The sequence below is a fragment of the Triticum aestivum genome, chromosome 2A (assembly GCF_018294505.1).
Source record: "Triticum aestivum cultivar Chinese Spring chromosome 2A, IWGSC CS RefSeq v2.1, whole genome shotgun sequence".
Lineage (NCBI taxonomy): Eukaryota > Viridiplantae > Streptophyta > Magnoliopsida > Poales > Poaceae > Triticum > Triticum aestivum.
Window position 1 is genome coordinate 166,193,967 of NC_057797.1, and position 18,606 is coordinate 166,212,572.

The following is an 18,606-nucleotide window of genomic DNA, read 5'->3' on the forward strand; positions in this document are numbered from 1 at the left end:
GCACCAAAATATCAAATACTGAACTGGTACCATTTTTTTATCACAATACAGGCACATACACACATACACACATACACTCATCACTGTAAACCCACGCACACTCATCCTACCCTATGAGCACCTCTAAAAGATTAAGCCGACACATTATCTTGAGATTGACGAAGTCGGCACAAACGCTTTCGTAGTCGACATGAACATCTGCTCCCAAACATAACCGGAAGACCTGATATAAATAAAGGAAACTGCGAACACTAGTGAATTGAAATTTGGTGAGCTTTTTTTTTTGAGACACTGAAATTTGGTAAAAAAGGCCCTCGCGTCGCTCCCTCGCGTCTGAAATTTGGATCAGAACATTAAGGTAAAAAAGGCCCTCGCGTCGCTCCCTCCCCAGGGGCGACACGGGCGGCGACCAAATCGCCAAGGCCTCCGGCCACCACACCCAATCCCACCCCTCGCCGTCGCCGGCGCCTCCTGCGGGCAAAGCTCTCATGGAGCAGGCGGCGGCGGGGCTCCTTTTCTCGCGGTGGGCGGCTCCTCTCACGAGCGGGGGATCTCTGAGCGGGGCGACGTCGGGCGGAGGGCGGCGGCCGGAGCGGCGTCGTGCCTCTTGCGGGCGGCGAGTGGGGCGCCGGGGCGGCGGCCTCGGTCCGGGCTCCTGATGTGGCCGGGGTGTGGACGGCGCGCGCTCGCGCAGCGGCGGCTCGGATCCGGCTGTGTGCGTGGGGCGCGGTGACTGGCCGGGCGCGGTGGTTGCAGGCGTGCGTCGGGCGCGGTGACCAGCTGGCGTGGCGGGTGTGCTCCTCTGGAGTGCGAGGTGTGCTGCGGAGGGAGAACATTAAGGTAAAAAAGGCCCTCGTGTCGCTCCCTCCCCAGGGGCGACACGGGCGGCGACCAAATCGCCAAGGCCTCCGGCCACCACACCCAATCCCACCCCTCGCCGTCGCCGGCGCCTCCTGCGGGCAAAGCTCTCATGGAGCAGGCGGCGGCGGGGCTCCTTTTCTCGCGGCGGGCGGCTCCTCTCACGAGCGGGGGATCTCTGAGCGGGGCGACGTCGGGCGGAGGGCGGCGGCCGGAGCGGCGTCGTGCCTCTTGCGGGCGGCGAGTGGGGCGCCGGGGCGGCGGCCTCGGTCCGGGCTCCTGATGTGGCCGGGGTGTGGACGGCGCGCGCTCGCGCAGCGGCGGCTCGGATCCGGCTGTGCGCGTGGGGCGCGGTGACTGGCCGGGCGCGGTGGTTGCATGCGTGCGTCGGGCGCGGTGACCAGCTGGCGTGGCGGGTGTGCTCCTCTGGAGTGCGAGGTGTGCTGCGGAGGGAGATCCTGCTCGTCTTCTCTGCTGCTTCGCCTGTGCAGCTCCGATTGGATCTGGTGCAAGGTGCATCGATCTGGGTGATGCGCTTCGCGATGCGGCGTGGGTTGCTGCGGTGGAGGTGGCTACGGTGGTGCTACGGTGGTGGACGGCGGCTTCGGCCAGGGGGTGGTGCGTGTCTGGTCGCGGTGGATCGTGGGATCCCGTGGCAAGAATGAGGTCGGCCTCAGCAGGTGGTGGCTGGTGGGTGGCGGTCGGTGGTGGTAGGTGGTCGGCGCATCTTCGGGAGAAATCTTTGCTCCGGCCTTCTTCGGAGCCGGCGACGGCGGTGCCCGCAGGTGCCGTGATCTTTTTTGGAAGCGTCGCCGTGGAGGTGTGCTCCTTCTCCCCACGGCTTTGGCTTCGGAGGGAAACCTCAGATCCGCTGGATCGGGCGATGGAGGCGTCTTCGCGTCTTTCTCCTCCTTGGGGGCATCGTCTCGGAGCCGGCTACGACTGGGAGACTGGTGGATTGCGGCATCTTCGTCGTGGATGGCGGCATCTTCGCCGTGTGTTGCTGAGGCGGGGCGCTGGTTTCTGTTTGGCAACGATGATGTCGTCGAGAGGAGCTCGGGTCGCGGCGTGGACTTCGGTAGTCGGTTCTTCCTGGCGTGTCCGAGGTGCTCTTAGGGCACGGTCGGCGCAAGTCCTGCATATTTCCCTGGTGAGGCTCGTCGTCAAAGTCGGAGCTGTCGGCTGCTTGCGCGTGTGGCCATCCGGTGGCATGTGCCGTCGTGGCTTCTATGCAGCTGTTTGCGGGTTGGCTTCGAGGTTGGAGCTCTATGGTGAAGTCGGAGTCGCTCGTTCGAGGCAACCGGTGATGACGATGACGCTTGCGACTCCTCGGCGAATGCCTTTCTTCTTTGCAGCTTTGTGTCCCATGTCGGTGGCCAGGTTGGCCGGTGGTGCCCATGTCATGTGGGTTGAGTTGTATCGGTTTTAGCCTCGGTTTTCCGTCAATTAACCGGGCAATTCTCTTCTTCTTAATCAATGAAAATGGCAAATCTTTTGCCCCGTTTTTTTTAAAAAAAAAAGAAATTTGGTGAGCTAGTATGCCACTGTTCTCTTGACCCTACAACCACAGCTTTTGAGGGGTCCAAATAGCGTGCAGGGCGCCCACGACACCTAGCGACATGAATATAACAGTCCAGCCCATCTAGCTCCACACCTCTCTTCACGTTTTCTGAGCTTCCACAAGCATCCGGCTGTATTTCTTTCTTTCTTTTGTACCGGTTTGTTTCATTGCTCGAATTTTACACCCAGTTCTTGTTTCATATTTTCATTTTTCGTTATGTTTTACTTTTACTTAAAAAAAACAATTCATGACCTTCTCTCAAATCGATGAACTTTTTAGCATTTGTTAAAATTTTCTTCAAATTTATGAACTTTTTTTGAATTGACAAACATTTTTTAAATCCATGTTTTTTCCAAATTCGCAAACATTTCTTAATTTTGTTCAAATAGGTGTGCGTTTTTTTATTTCATTAATGTGTTTTCATTCCACAAACGTCCTTTCAATCCGTGAAATTTTTATAAAATTCATGAATTTTTAATATATGTACATTTTTAAATTTCGTGAATTCTTTTGTATTTTGTGAACATATTTTATATTTGAAAGATTTTTATAATTCATGCATATTTAATGAATTATGAACATTTTTGAATTTGTGAAGATTATTTGAATTCATGATTTTTTTTTCAAATTCGTTAGGGCCAAGGGGAGAGCAGAGGGGACACGGGCTCCGGCTTCATGCGGAGGAGCGTCTCCAGTGGCGCCGCCTAGCCATGCATAGACCATGTACTATATTAAGTTACAGAGAAACTATAGAAGATAAAGAACACGGATATTACAGAACTGTATGTCTTGTTCAGTTTGCTTCAGGTCAGCCAGCCATTGTAAAGTTCTTAGGAGCAAAAAGCACCGTCACCTCAAACTGCCCGTAATTCAAAACCGAGTCATCAGGGAACCTAACAGCTCCAACAGCTCCTTCCTGGAAAGTCCACCAAAACAATGATTCCTCCAATTTTAAGCAAATGTCCAATTTCCCCTCAGCCTTCACCGCGACAACATACTGGAACAGTTTTCCATTCCCAGAGAACTTATCGTCAAACAGCACAATCTCACCATCAAAGCCACTAGTGAATGCAGTGAATCTCATATGATGAGGGCAGTCAATCTTTGCAGAGACTTGTATTACAGCCTCAACACTCTCATCAAGCAAGAGATAGTCGATGACCAAGCTGCCAAGGTCACTACTAACCTCTCCATCTAGCATTTCATCTAACTGGTACATCCCCTCAAACTCAGCATACAAAGAAAGCAACTGCTTGTCAGATTACCCATCTCCTTCCTCCTTTACCCAAAGATCAACTTCTAGTAATGCTCTGTCCCTGACTAAATACATTCCTCGACGAGGACTACAAAGAGGCAAGGTTAAGGAATCCTGCAATTAAAAAATATTAGTAAGCATTAGAACTCAACAAGATATATAAACCCAGTTTGGGATACATCAGTATATATCAACAAAATTAACACGGCAAGACATGCATGATCATATTTGGACTAAAATCTAGTTATGTTTGAAAGTACAAGCCAGGCACTGTTTGGCATTTCTTTTACATGCATGCATTTTCAATCTTTCTCCACTCACTCATATATACCGCCACCCCCTCTTCAACATACACTTGGAAAATGCTTCTGTGCACCAAAGATGCAGGTGCAAACCACATCAGCACCGGACTTGCGGTTTGAGATAGGTAAACAGTGGGAGCTTACAATGAATTTAGCACAAGTCCGTATTCTATTGTTTTCTCCAACATACACATTGGGTTCCGGACGATCTATGCAGCGCGTCCTGTCAGAGTGGACCAGGACCACGCAGAGGCCACGGGAGCAAACCTCAAAGACACAAACAGCCGTGAGAACATAGTCTTCCCACGACGATGGGTGGATCAGGCCATACTCACCTGGACTGGTGGAGCAGCGGCTCCTATGGCCAAGCTCACTGTATGGGGAGAGGTGAGAGAGAAGGGGATGGGCAAGAGAGGAAGGCTGATTAACCTGTACTATGACATGGTGGGCCTATATGAGAATGTACTTAATTAGTATTTGTGATTCCTAAAAGAATGGGCACCTATCCTGTGACAGACATGGATGGCTCAGATTCAATGGGCAACTGTGCCCGGGTGCAAAAAAAAAAAAAACTCCATTCACCTGTATTACTATCTCTATAATTCCTAATTCCTAAAACAGGAAGACTGGGGATATCATAATCATCTCCCCCTAGCCAATATAGTCTGATCTAGAACCTTCTAAGCACCCTATGCATAGTTGGTAAAAAAAATATGCCTTGTAAATCAGAAGATGACTAGTTTCATGTGCTATTGATGTTACAAGTTACAACTAGATCAGAATTCCAGGACTCCATAACATGTTAATGCCTGTGCGTAGAGAAATATGTGTTGCTTTGCAGGGAGTCAAAACACAACTTGTGTAATAAAGAAATAGAGTAAACATTTTATAATTATGTTAGGATAATCAAACATGACTACTTTTCCATGCTTTTGGCAGCACAATCATATAAAGTTTGCGGGATCTGATGGGCATGGAACTGATAGCGTGTTGACGTCGGAGAACATACTGAAAGGGGTGACAGCACAGCATAGTGCAATTATTGGTACAGGTAGTCAAGATTCAGTGGCCCTTTTTGTCGACCATAATGAAAGGGATAACAAAAAGAACAAATCACAAAATTACCGCAAATGTATAATTATACCATTTACACAGAAAATGGAGAACTAAATGCATACGCAATTTCCTTTTAGTGGATCCAACCAGGTAATGAAGAATCAGTACGACAAAAATCTCACATGCACTGTTTGCATCCAGTATTGTTTTTAGCAACTGAAAAGTTACATGGAAACAGAACAAGCCTAGCTCGATCAATTACCTGGTCAACCATAAAAGCATTATCTCTGCAGGGACGGTTAAACACAAGATTCCGTAGTGGCTCCAAGGCATCCCGAACAGCAACAATTCCATAGACGCTAACGGGGTAGGAATAGGATTCGGAGATTGATAAATGCATCGCGAAGATCTGCAGCATCAGTCTTGGATCACGTAACCCAAGAGTTGATCTAGCTGCAAAATATAGTGATAGCAAAAGTTGTTATAACAAACATAGGTAGATCACAGTCGCAGATTAATCGCTGGGTTAGCTAGGAATGAATGAGATCGACAAGCTTACCAGTGGAAGTATCATGGGTTTTATATTCACGGTGGTGGCAAAAGCCCCTCATGACACATATACCTGTTGCCTCAGGGAGTATTTTGAGAGGATAAGAAGGAAATGTGGCATTCTCATCTTCACTTGCTTCAATCTCCTCACACTTCTTCTGGTACGCGATGTTCCGTCTGGTGTAAATCCAACTCCATATGTCGTCTACTTTTGTTGCTGCTGCCACCGGAAATTTCTTCCCTGAGAAAACAAATCAGTGTAGGATCGACTGACCAGTTAACCGTTTTTCGTTATCTGGACACATGACGAAAGTGGTATCTAATCTGCAAAAATTATATACCTGGGCAGTTTGTCTCCTCGTCGTCGGCATCCAGTGCCAGCGGATCGTAATCCATCAAGTCGGACAAGTTGAGGCCATCAACAGGATCACGCACGGGAATGTCGTCCCAGTTAAGGAACTCGGACTCAGACTCTGATTCTGCGCGGTTACCCAAAAGTTTGATCGATAGGAAGCCTAGCTAAATCGGCGCAAAAGATTATTACTCCCTCCGTTTCTAAATACAAGTCCTTTAGATATTCCAATACGGACTACATACGGAGCAAAATGAGTGAATCTACACTCTAAAATATGTCTATATCCATCATATGTAGTTCTTATCGAAACCTCTAAAAAGACTTGTAGTATTTAGGAACAGAGGAAGTAGAAAACATAGAGAAGCTAGGCGGTAATACTCACCGCTCTCGAGGAACCCTCTCTCTTTCTTCTACGCCAACACCACCGCCGCCTCCTCCTCCTCCTCCTCCTCTTCCTCCTCCTCGAACGCATCAAGGAGACGATGGTGGGTAGAGCCGAATAGATCTGGGGCGATTTCGAATCTAAACACATCGATGGGGGCCTCCTCGCGAGTCTCATGGAGATGCCGGGGAAAGGGACCAAAAAGATCTGTGGGGATTTCGGAGATGGGCAGATGGCCGGGATAGCAGTCGCCGGGAAGGGCGTGTCGAGAACTCGGGCTCTCCTTCGCCGACAACATCTCGACGCTAGGGTTTCGTCGGCTTCGGCGTCGGCGGAGACGCGTAAAAAGCTCTCGGGGGGCGAAGGATTCTTTCTTGATCTGGGGAGCGAAGTATTCGGTTTGGGGATTGGGGTTCTATGGGATGGCCGAGAGACAAGCGAAACGGTAGGCTTTGCTGCCTTGCTGGGTCGGTGATCCAAAATATCCGTGCCCGACTTGATGGTTCTCCTTCTTTCATAAGCCAACTTCACCGCGCGATCCCAAACGGACGTTCGTTTTCTCCGGTTTTTGTCCCTTTGAGTAGGAATTTGGGGCCGTGTCTGGACCTGTCCTGGGATGCGGTGGCCGTGCGCCTAGCGCGCGGACACATCCCGGCCGCATCTTGTCCGCGTATTATTTCTTTACAAGTCTTTAACTTTATTTCATCATTCATTTTTGATACAAGAAAAATACATCATCACATTTTGACTAACAAAGCAAGATCAAAAAAACAAGAACCACAAGAATACATTTTAGAAGACACCCAACTTCCATAACTATTCCCTTGAGTTGGGTTAGGGCCTTCTCGATGCACTCGTTGTTGATCTGTGGAAGAGGAGGCTCGATCTAGCATCCTCCTTTCTTCTTCAAGGCAGAAGTCGATGTTGCTTCCTCCTCACACCTAGTCTCGTGTCTAGCCTCTAATCTAGCAACAAGTGCACTTGTCTCATTTACAGCTTCTATGCTAGCTAAAAGTGCATGAACATGTACTAAATTTCGCTCTATCAATATATCAATGTACTCTTCTTCCCGATACCAAAACTTGCATCCGTTCTACACAACAAAATTTGAAGTTAGCACAACTAGTTAAATCTAGAGCACAAACCGAAGCTAAAAAAAGCGCATACCCCATCGTTTAAGCACTTGATGAACACCCATCCGGAATGTTCCGGCGTTGTAGACACGCGACGCACGACCATCCTTGGGCAGTGGTCGCACTTAATGAGTGGCAACGGTGCGCCGGCGAACTTTTGGGCAAGCACTGAGCCCGGCCGACTACCATTCGTGTATCTGCCGGCGGACCATCGACGGTGCAGATCCGAGCGGCTAGAGGAGGAGCCACTGCCTGCACGTGGCCTTGCGGCCCTTCCAGGGCCTTTCGGCGAGGTGCCCGGCCAGTCCATGCGCGGCCCGGCCTCCCACAGCCGGCCGAGCTCAAGACCGATCGGATTCGCCCCAAAACCGGCCGGCGGGTGCGCAAACCAAGTGGCCGTGGTCGCGTCCGAGCCCGGCGCCGAGGGGAAGGGGTTGGGCAAGCTCGCGTCCGAACTGCACGGCTGCAATGGCAGCGACGGCGGCGGCAACGACGGGAAGAGTGGGGAAGAGTGAAGGGGGTGCGGCCGGAAGGAGGGAGGGGGGCGGATAGAAAAAGGCCCGTCTTGTGCCACCGATGGGCGGGCCAGGGGAGGACACGCGCAGACGACCCGCGTGTCCGCGTGGTGTCCGTTTCACCCAAAAAGCAGCGCAAGTTTGGGCCGGGAATGGATCGAAAGTGGACACAAAGCGGACAAAAATTCGTTTGCTTCCGCACGCTGGGCCGCCTTTTTTGTCCCTTTTAGCCTAAACGGACGGGGCCGGACAGGATAGGGTCGCGCGGTGGAGTTGGCCTAAACATAACAGCCCATCGAGGGCCCAATTCGCTTGCTTCTCCTTTCCTAAAAAAAAGTAAGCGTGTACGTGCAACTCGAGAACGAACATGCCAGCGCGCCCCCCTCCCGCTCCCGTGCGCCCCTTGTGGGCCGGCGCACCCCTCCGCTCCCGTGCGCCCCTAGTGGGCTGGCCCATGAGCAGGGCTGAACGCCTCAGTTTTTCTAATTTGTTTTTTACTATTTTTCTTTCCGTTTTTTAAACATAATTCACAATTTAAAAAAGTTCAAAATTTCAACAAAAAGTGAATTTTGTAAAAACATGTTCGTGATTTCAAAATAATGAACATTTTTTTAATTTTAATGAAATTTTCTTTATTTCGACAAACAAAATTATATGAGCATTTTCTTTAATAATGATGAACAGTTTTTTTATATTTGATGAACAAAATTTGAATATGATGAACATTTTTAAACTTGATGAACAAAATTTGTATTCAAGAATACTTTTTTCAAAAAAACGGAGGAACAAAATTTGAATTTGATGAATAAATTTTGACATCGACAAACAAATTTTCAATTTGGTGAACAATTTTTGAAACTAATGATGAACAAATTTTGAATTTGGTGAACAATTTTGAAATTGATGAACAAATTTTGAATTTGATGAACATTTTTGAACTAGATGAACAAATTTAGAATTTTCATGAACATTTTTTCAATCCGATGAACAAAAAAGGAATTTTATGAACATTTTTTGAACCTTTGGGCATTTTTACACACTGACGAACATTTTTTGAATTTGATAAAAAAAATGTTCACGAATTTGGAAAGAAAAAAAAGAAATTTTGAATTTGGTGAAGAAATTTTTAAAATGATGATCAACAATTTTCGAATTTGGTGAACAATTTTTTAAATTGATGGAAATTTTTTTGAACTTGATGAACATTTTTGAATTTGATGAAATTTTTTTGAATTTTGATGAATATTTTTCAATCCGATGAACAAAAAAGGAATTTTATGAATCGTTGAGCATTTTTACACATTGACGAACTTTTTTGAATTTGGTACAAAAAATGTTCATGAATATTGAAAGAAAAGAAAAAGAAAAAAAAAGAAAAAGAAAAAGAAAAAGGGAAACAAAAAAGAAAAAAAAGAAAAAGAAAAAGAAAAGGAGAACTAAAGAAAAAATGAAAAGAAAATAAACAGGATATGGACCGGCCCATAGGAACGCCCAGCGCACCAGGTCGCTCGGCGGCGCCCTATGCGCCATATAGGAACCCGGATGCTGGATGGGACAAATTTGGTGCTTTGTCATTTTTGAAACTTCAGCACGATCTAACCCCACATGTAAAAAAATTGGGAATTTGACCTTTTCTCTACCCCCGTAGTCCTTGGCGGTAGTGTATAACATGCTACCGCCAAAGTCTTCGATGGTAGCATTTAACTGCGCCGCCACGCCGCTGATATGCTACCGCCAAGGTTTTGGGGGGTAGGACATAATACCCTACTGCCAGAATCGTAGACGGTAGGTTCTTCACTGCGCCGCATAAACCGGAGTAGCCTACCTCCCTGCGTTGCACTGCCTCAGACATCGCAAAACATCAACCTAATCATGTGCCAGATTCCATGGCACAAATATATTATACTACCCATTTCTCATTATAGTCTTTCTCGTTCCTTTAGGTATCTTTCTCTGCTGCTCTAGGCCCATTGTCGTAGGCCTCTAGCTGGAACAGAGAGATAGAGCTAGCGCATGCAGCTAGCTGCAGAAGTAGGCGCATGGGGATGGGGGCATGGATCACTGTGGCAATTTTGGTCAGCAGGTTCAACATTGTATTCCTCCTGCTCATTATACCATGCATGTCTGCAGCCACAAAATTACAAAATACAAAGGGTGGCTACTGAATGAGCGGCGACGACGCGAGGAACGACAGGGGCTCTCCATTTAAGAATGGCGTTTCTTTGCTTCCAATGTGGGTGATATAGTTGTTCTGGTACTCGCAGGCAGGAGGAGCGAAACACGCACCCCTAAGTCGTGGGGTATATGGCGGATCCACTTTAGGCGGCTGCGGGGTGCAGACCTTGGCGCGGGGGGGGGCGAAGGATACTTTCTTGATCTATAGGGAGCGAAGGATTCTTTTTTTTAGAGTTTGGGGATTGGGGTTCGGTATGGATGGCCGAGAGACGAGTGAAACGATAGGTTTGTTGGGTCGGTGATCCAAAATATTCGTGCCCGGTTGTTCTCCTTCTCTCCTACATAACGGCCCATCAAGGGCCCAGCTCGCTTGCTTATCCTTCCCTAAAAAAAGTAAGCGTGTACGTGCAACTCGAGAGCGGACATCCTGGATGGGACAAATTTGGTGCTTTGATCATTTTTCGAAACTTCAACACGATCTAACCTCACATGTTAATTTTTTTGGGGACTTTAACCTTTTCTCTACCGCCGTAGTCCTTGGCGATAGGGTATAACATGCTACCGCCAAAGTTTTCGATTGTACCATTTAACTGTGCGCCACCCCGTTGTAACGCAAAAAATATGCTACCGCCAATAGGACATTATAACCTACCACCAGAATCGTAGCCAGTAGGTTCTGCACTGCGCCGCAGAAAACGGAGTAGCCTGCCTCCCTGCACTGCACTGCCTCAGACATCACAAAACATCAACCTAATCATGCGCCAGATTCCATGGCACAAATATACTGTACTACCCATTTCTCATTCTACTCTTTCTCATTCCTCTAGGTCTCTTTCTCTGCCGCTCTAGGCCCATTGTCGTAGGCCTCCAGCTGAGAGCTCGCGCATGCAGCTAGCTACAGAAGTAGGCGCATGGGGATGGGGGCATGGATCACTGTGGCAACTTTGGTTAGCAGGTTCAGCATTGTACTCCTCCTGCTCATTATACCATGCATGTCTGCGCCCACATAATTACAAATTACAAAGGGTGGCTATTGAATGAGCGGTGACGACACGACGAATGGCAGGGGATCTCCATTTAAGAATGGTGTTTATTTGCTCCCAATGTGGGTGCTATAGTTGTTGCGGTACTCGTAGGCAGGAGGAGCGAAGCACGCAACGCTGGGCTGTGGGGTATATGGCGGATCCACTGTAGGCGGCTGCGGGGTGCGAAATTGAAGCCATCATCATCACCAACGATCCTCTCATCGAGGGGGGGGGGGGGTCAATCTTCATCAACATCTTCACCAGCACAATCTCCTCTCAAACCCTAGTTCATCCCTTGTATTCAATCTTTGTCCCAGAACCTCAGATTGGTACCTGTGGGTTGCTAGTAGTGTTGATTACTCCTTGTAATTGATGCTAGTTGGTTTATTTGATGGAAGATCATATGTTCAGATCCTTAATAATATTTATTATCCATCTGATCTTGAACATGAACATGCTTTGTGAGTAGTTACGTTTGTTCCTGGGGACATGGGAGAAGTCTTGTTATAAGTAACTGATGTCTAATACACAACCTTGTTCGTGTAGATGTTGTAGGGCCTCCAAGTGCAGAGGTTTGTAGGACAGTAGCAAATTTCCCTCAAGTGGATGACCTAAGGTTTATCAATCCGTAGGAGGCGTAGGATGAAGATGGTCTCTCTCAAGCAACCATGCAACCAAATAACAAAGAGTCTCTTGTGTCCCCAACACACCAAATACAATGGTAAATTGTATAGATGCACTAGTTCGGGGAAGAGATGGTGATACAAGTGGTATATGGATAGTAGATAATAGTTTTTGTAATCTGAAATTATAAAAACAGCAAGATAACTAATGATAGAAGTGAGTGTAAACGGTATTGCAATGCGTTGAAACAAGGCCTAGGGTTCATACTTTCACCAGTGCAAGTCCTCTCAACAATAATAACATAATTGGATCACATGACTATCCCTCAATATGCAACAAAGAGTCACTCCAAAGTCACTAATAGCGGAGAACAAATGAAGAGATTATGGTAGGGTACGAAACCACCTCAAAGTTATTCTTTCCAACCAATCTGTTGGGCTATTCCTATAAGTGTCACAAACAGCCCTAGAGTTCGTACTAGAATAACACCTTAAGACACAAACCAACCAAAACCCTAATGTCACCTAGATACTCCAATGTCACCTCAAGTATCCGTGGGTATGATTATACGATATGCATCACACAATCTTAGATTCATCTATTCAACCAACACATAGAACCTCAAAGAGTGCCCCAAAGTTTCTACCGGAGAATCATGACAAAAACGTGTGCCAACCCCTATGCATAAGTTCATGGGGGAACCCACAAGTTGGTCACCAAAACACACATCAAGTGAATCACGTGATATCCCATTGTCACCACAGATACGCACGGCAAGACATACATCAAGTGTTCTCAAATCTTTAAAGACTCAATCTAATAAGATAACTTCAAAGGGGAAACTCAATCCATTACAAGAGAGTAGAGGGGGAGGAGAAACATAAGATCCAACTATAATAGCAAAGCTCGCGATACATCAAGATCGTGCCAAATCAAGAACACGAGAGAGAGAGAGAGAGATCAAACACATAGCTACTGGTACATACCCTCAGCCCTGAGGGTGAACTACTCCCTCCTCGTCATGGAGAGCGCCGGGATGATGAAGATGGCCACCGGAGAGGGATTCCCCCCTCCGACAGGGTGCCGGAACGGGTCTAGATTGGTTTTCGGTGGCTACGAAGGCTTCTGGCGGCGGAACTCCCGATATATTGTGCTCCCCGATCGTTTTAGGGTATATGGAGATATATAGGCGGAAGAAGTACGTCAGGGGAGCCACGAGGGGCCCACGAGGGTGGAGGGCGCCCCCCTACCTCGTGGCTTCCTCGAAGCTTCCTTGACGTGGAGTCCAAGTCTCCCGGGTTGCTTTCCTTCCAAAAATAAGTTCCGTGAAGTTTCAGGTCAATTGGACTCCGTTTGATTTTCCTTTTCTGCGATACTCTAAAACAAAGAAAAAACAGAAACTCGCACCGGCACTGGGCTCTGGGTTAATAGGTTAGTCCCAAAAATAATATAAAAGTGTATAATAAAGCCCATGAACATCCAAACAGAAGATAATATAGCATGAGCAATCAAAAATTATGATACGTTGGAGACGTATCAGCACCCCCAAGCTTAATTCCTGCTCGTCCTCGAGTAGGTAAATGATAAAAACAGAATTTTTGATGCGGAGTGCTACTTGGCATAATTTCAATGTAATTCTTCTTAATTGTGGCATGAATATTTAGATCTGAAAGATTCAAGATAAAAGTTCATATTGACATAAAAATAATAATACTTCAAGCATACTAACTAAGCAATCATGTCTTCTCAAAATAACATGGCTAAAGAAAGTTCATCCCTACAAAATCATATAGTTTAGTCATGCTCCATTTTCGTCACACAAGAATGCTCTCATCATGCACAACCCCGATGACTAGCCAAGCAATTGTTTCATACTTTAGTAATCTCAAACATATAAACTTTCACGCAATACATGAGCGCGAGCCATGGATATAGCACTATGGGTGGAACAGAATATGATGATGGGGGTTATGTGGAGAAGACAAAAAGGAGAAAGTCTCACATCAACAAGGCTAATCAATGAGCTATGGAGATGCCCATCGATTGATGTTAATGCGAGGAGTAGGGATTGCCATGCAACGGATGCACTAGAGCTATAAATGTATGAAAGCTCAACAAAAGAAACTAAGTGGGTGTGCATCCAACTTGCTTGGTCACGAAGACCTAGGGCACTTGAGGAGGCCCATTGTTGGAATATACAAGCCAAGTTCTATAATGAAAAAATTCCCACTAGTATATGAAAGTGACAAAACAAGAGACTCTCTATCATGAAGATTACGGTGCTACTTTGAAGCACAAGTGTGGCAAAGGATAGTAACATTGTCCCTTCTCTCTTTTTCTCTCATTTTTTGGGCCTTCTCTTTTTTATGGCCTTTCTCTCTTTTTTTATTCCTCACTTGGGACAATGCTCTAGAAAATGATGATTGAGGGAGTCCTGGATTAGGGGGTCTCCGGACAGCCGGACTATATCCTTTGGCTGGACTGTTAGACTATAAAGATACAAGATTGAAGACTTTGTCTCGTGTCCGGATGGGACTCTCCTTGGCGTGGAAGGAAAGCTTGGCAATATGGATATGTATATCTCCTCCTTTGTAACCGACCTTGTGTAACCCTAGCCCTTTCCGGTGTCTATATAAACCGGAGGGTTTTAGTCTGTAGGACAACATACACTCATACCATAGGTTAACTTCTAGGGTTTAGCCTCTCCGATCTCGTGGTAGATCAACTCTTGTAATACTCATATCATCAAGAATAAATCAAGCAGGACGTAGGGTTTTACCTCCATCAAGAGGGCCTGAACCTGGGTAAAACATCGTGTCCCCTGCCTCCTGTTACCATCGGCCTTAGACGCACAGTTCGGGACCCCCTACCCGAGATCCGCTGGTTTTGACACTGACATTGGTGCTTTCATTGAGAGTTCCTCTGTGTCGTCGCCGTTAGGCTTGATGGCTCCTACGATCATCAATAGCGATGCGGTCCAGGGTGAGACTTTTCTCCCCGGACAGATCTTTGTGTTCGGTGGCTTCGCACTGTGGGCTAACTCGCTTGGCCATCTGGAGAAGATCGAAAGTTACGCCCCTGGCCACCAGGTCAGGTTTGGAAGCTTAAACTACACGACCGACATCCGCGGAGACTTGATCTTCGATGGATTCGAGCCCCTGCCTTGTGCGCCGCGTGGTCACGATGAGTACGATTTAGCTCTATCATCGGACCGTATTCAGGAGATCGCACCGGCAACCGCTCCGAGCCTCAATTCGGAGCCAGTTGCGCCATCCATGGATGGGTGGATGGACCACGTCACAGAGGCCGTACCCTCAGCGGCGATCGAGCCGAATATCGACCTTACCCTTCATGAGAGCCGTGTTGCCAAACTGCCGGATCCTTCTCCGGCCACGGACTCCGAACCGCCTGCGCCCGTGCCTGTCGAATCCGACTGGGCGCCGATCATGGAGTTCACCTCTGCGGATATCTTTCAGCACTCGCCCTTCGGCGACATACTGAACTCATTAAGGTCTCTCTCCTTGTCAGGAGGATCCTGGCCAAACTACGTCTGACAGGATTGGGATGCGGATGACGAAGAAATGCGCCGCCCACCCACCACCCACTTAGTAGCCACTGTCGATGACTTAACCGACACGCTCGACTTCGACTCTGAAGACATCGACAGTATGGACAATGATGCAGGAGTCGAAGAGAAACCACTGCCCACAGGGCACTGGACGCCCACTTCATCACATGACATATACATGGTGGACACACCCAAAGAAAATAACGACGAGGAACGGAAGGACGTACCGACGGGTGGTTCCCTCGAGTAGCAGTCAAAGCGGCGGCGTAAACGCTGCCCCAAATCCCGCCCCGATAGAAATAATGATCACACAGACCCAGCGTTAGAGCAGGGTGAACCATTGCCCGACCAGGGTAACACGGAAAATCAAGCCGAACAACCCAACCCCGTCGAAGATAACAGTCCGGACGACATCACACCGGACAGCCGCCAGGAGCAACATAATGCCCACCAAAGGCTTGTTGCCACGGCGAGGAATCTGAAAAAATAGAAGCAAAGGCTCAAGGCTGCACAAGACACACTCAAAATAAAGTGGAGTGAAGTACTCAACACAGCAGCGAAGTACGGCAGTAATCGCCACACCAAGAGCTACCCGAAGCGGAAGTTGCTACTTGAATTCGATGAGGAGGCCTTAGATCCCCCGCAACCAAAAATTAAAATGGCCATCCGGCCAGATAGACGACCTCACGGCTAACATAAAGCGGCGAACAACGACGCACATAAGCCAATGCGCGACCCACGCGAGGGCTCACATCAAAAGGACCACGCAAGCGCGCTCCAGCATACGGTGCAATACAACAAACATCCGAACACCACGGTACACCCAGATACAGGGGTGCCGCACACCCCCTATGTTTCACCGATGAGGTGCTAGACCATGAATTTCCAGAGGGATTCAAACCGGTAAACATAGAGGCATACGACGGAACAACAGACCCTGGGGTCTGGATTGAGGACTATATCCTCCATGTCCATATGGCTCGAGGGGATTATCTCCACGGCATCAAGTACTTACCCCTCAAGCTCAAAGGGCCAGCTCGGCACTGGCTTAAAAGCCTCCCCGAAAGCTCCATTGGAAGCTGGGAAGAGCTCGAAGACGCCTTTCGGGCAAATTTTCAAGGGACATATGTCCGACCACTGGATGCAGACGATCTAAGTCATATAACTCAACAGCCCGGAGAGTCAGCCCGAAAGCTCTGGAACAGGTTTCTTACTAAAAAGAACCAAATAGTCGATTGTCTGAATGCCGAGGACTTGGCAGCCTTTAAACACAGCGTCCGAGACGAATGGCTTGCCAGACACCTCGGCCAAGAAAAGCCGAGAACAATGGCAGCATTAACAAGCCTCATGACCCGCTTTTGCGCGGGCGAGGACACCCGATGCAGCACTAGTGACCCAAGTACATCTGAAGTTAGAGATGGAAACGGGAAATCACGACGCAGCAAAAATAATAAGCGCCGAAATAAAGAAGACAACCCGAAGAGCACGGCGGTAAACGCCGGGTTTAGAAGCTCTCGGCCAGGTCAGCAAAAGCCGCCCTCTAAAGGCGCCAGAGATGAACTGTCCAGCTTAAACAAAATTCTGGACCAAATATGTCAGACCCATAGCACCCCCGATAAACCTGCAAATCATACCCAAAGAGAATGTTGGGTCTTCAAGCAGTCCGGCAAGGTCAACGCCGAACGTAAGGGGCAGGATACACCAAGCGAAGACGAGGATGAGCCTCGCAAGCAAAACACTAGGGAACAAAAGAAATTTCCACCAGAAGTCAAAACAGTAAACGTGTTACACGTGTATTGTTGTGTTTCGTAGTAATTTCAAAAAATTACCTACGCACACACAAGATCATGTGATGCATAGCAACGAGATGGGAGAGTGTTGTCTACGTACCCACGCAGACCGACTGCGGAAGCATTGACGCAACATAGAGGAAGTAGTCGTACATCTTCACGATCCAACCGATCAAGCACCGAAACTACGGCACCTCCGAGTTCGAGCACACGTTCAGCTCGATGACGATCCCCGGACTCCGATCCAGCAAAGTGTCGGGGAAGAGTTCCGTCAGCACGACGGCGTGGTGACGATCTTGGTGTACTACAGCAGCAGGGCTTCGCCTAAACTCCGCTACAGTATTATCGAGGACTATGGTGGCTGGGGGCACCGCACACGGCTAAGGAATAGATCACGTGGATCAACTTGTGTGTTCTAGGGTGCCTCTACCTCAGTATATAAAGGACCAAAGGGGGGAGGCTGGCCGGCCACAAGGGGTGCGCCAAGAGAGTCCTACTCCCTCTGGGAGTAGGATCCCCCCCCCCAATCCTAGTTGGAATAGGATTCGCGGAGGGGGAAAAGAGAGAGAGGGGGCCGGCCACCTCTCCTAGTCCTAATAGGACTAGGGGAAGGGGGAGGCACGCAGCCCATGTAGGGCCGCCTCTTCTCTTTTCCACTAAGGCCCATCATGGCCCATTTAGCTCCCGGGGGGTTCCGGTAACCGTCCCGATACTCCGGTAAAATCCCGATTTCACCCGGAACACTTCCAATATCCAAACATAGGCTTCCAATATATCAATCTTTATGTCTCGACCATTTCGAGACTCGTCGTCATGTCCGTGATCACATCCGGGACTCCGAACAACCTTCGATACATCAAAATGCATAAAGTCATAATATAACTATCATCGTAACCTTAAGCGTGCGGACCCTACGGGTTCGAGAACAATGTAGACATGACCGAGACATGTCTCCGGTCAATAACCAATAGCGGGACCTGGATGCCCATATTGGCTCCTACATATTCTATGAAGATCTTTATCGATCAGACCGCATAACAACATACGTTGTTCCCTTTGTCATCGGTATGTTACTTGCCCGAGATTCGATCGTCGGTATCCAATACCTAGTTCAATCTCGTTACCGGCAAGTCTCTTTACTCATTCTGTAATACATCATCCCGCAACTAACTCATTAGTTGCAATGCTTGCAAGGCTTATGTGATGTGCATTACTGAGAGGGCCCAGAGATACCTCTCCGACAATCGGAGTGACAAAACCTAATCTCGAAATACGCCAACCCAACATCTACCTTTGGAGACACCTGTAATGCTCCTTTATAATCACCCAGTTACATTGTGACGTTTGGTAGCACCCAAAGTGTTCCTCCGGCAAACGGGGGTTGCATAATCTCATAGTTATAGGAACATGTATAAGTTATGAAGAAAGCAATAACAACATACTAAACGATCGGGTGCT

The 18,606-nt window shown here is 47.9% G+C and overlaps 1 pseudogene; it reads right to left on the reverse strand.

Moving 5' to 3' along the window:
- Positions 1 to 3,169: 3,169 nt before the first annotated feature.
- LOC123188159 (uncharacterized) lies at positions 3,170 to 6,780 on the reverse strand (annotated as a pseudogene).
- Positions 6,781 to 18,606: the final 11,826 nt, after the last annotated feature.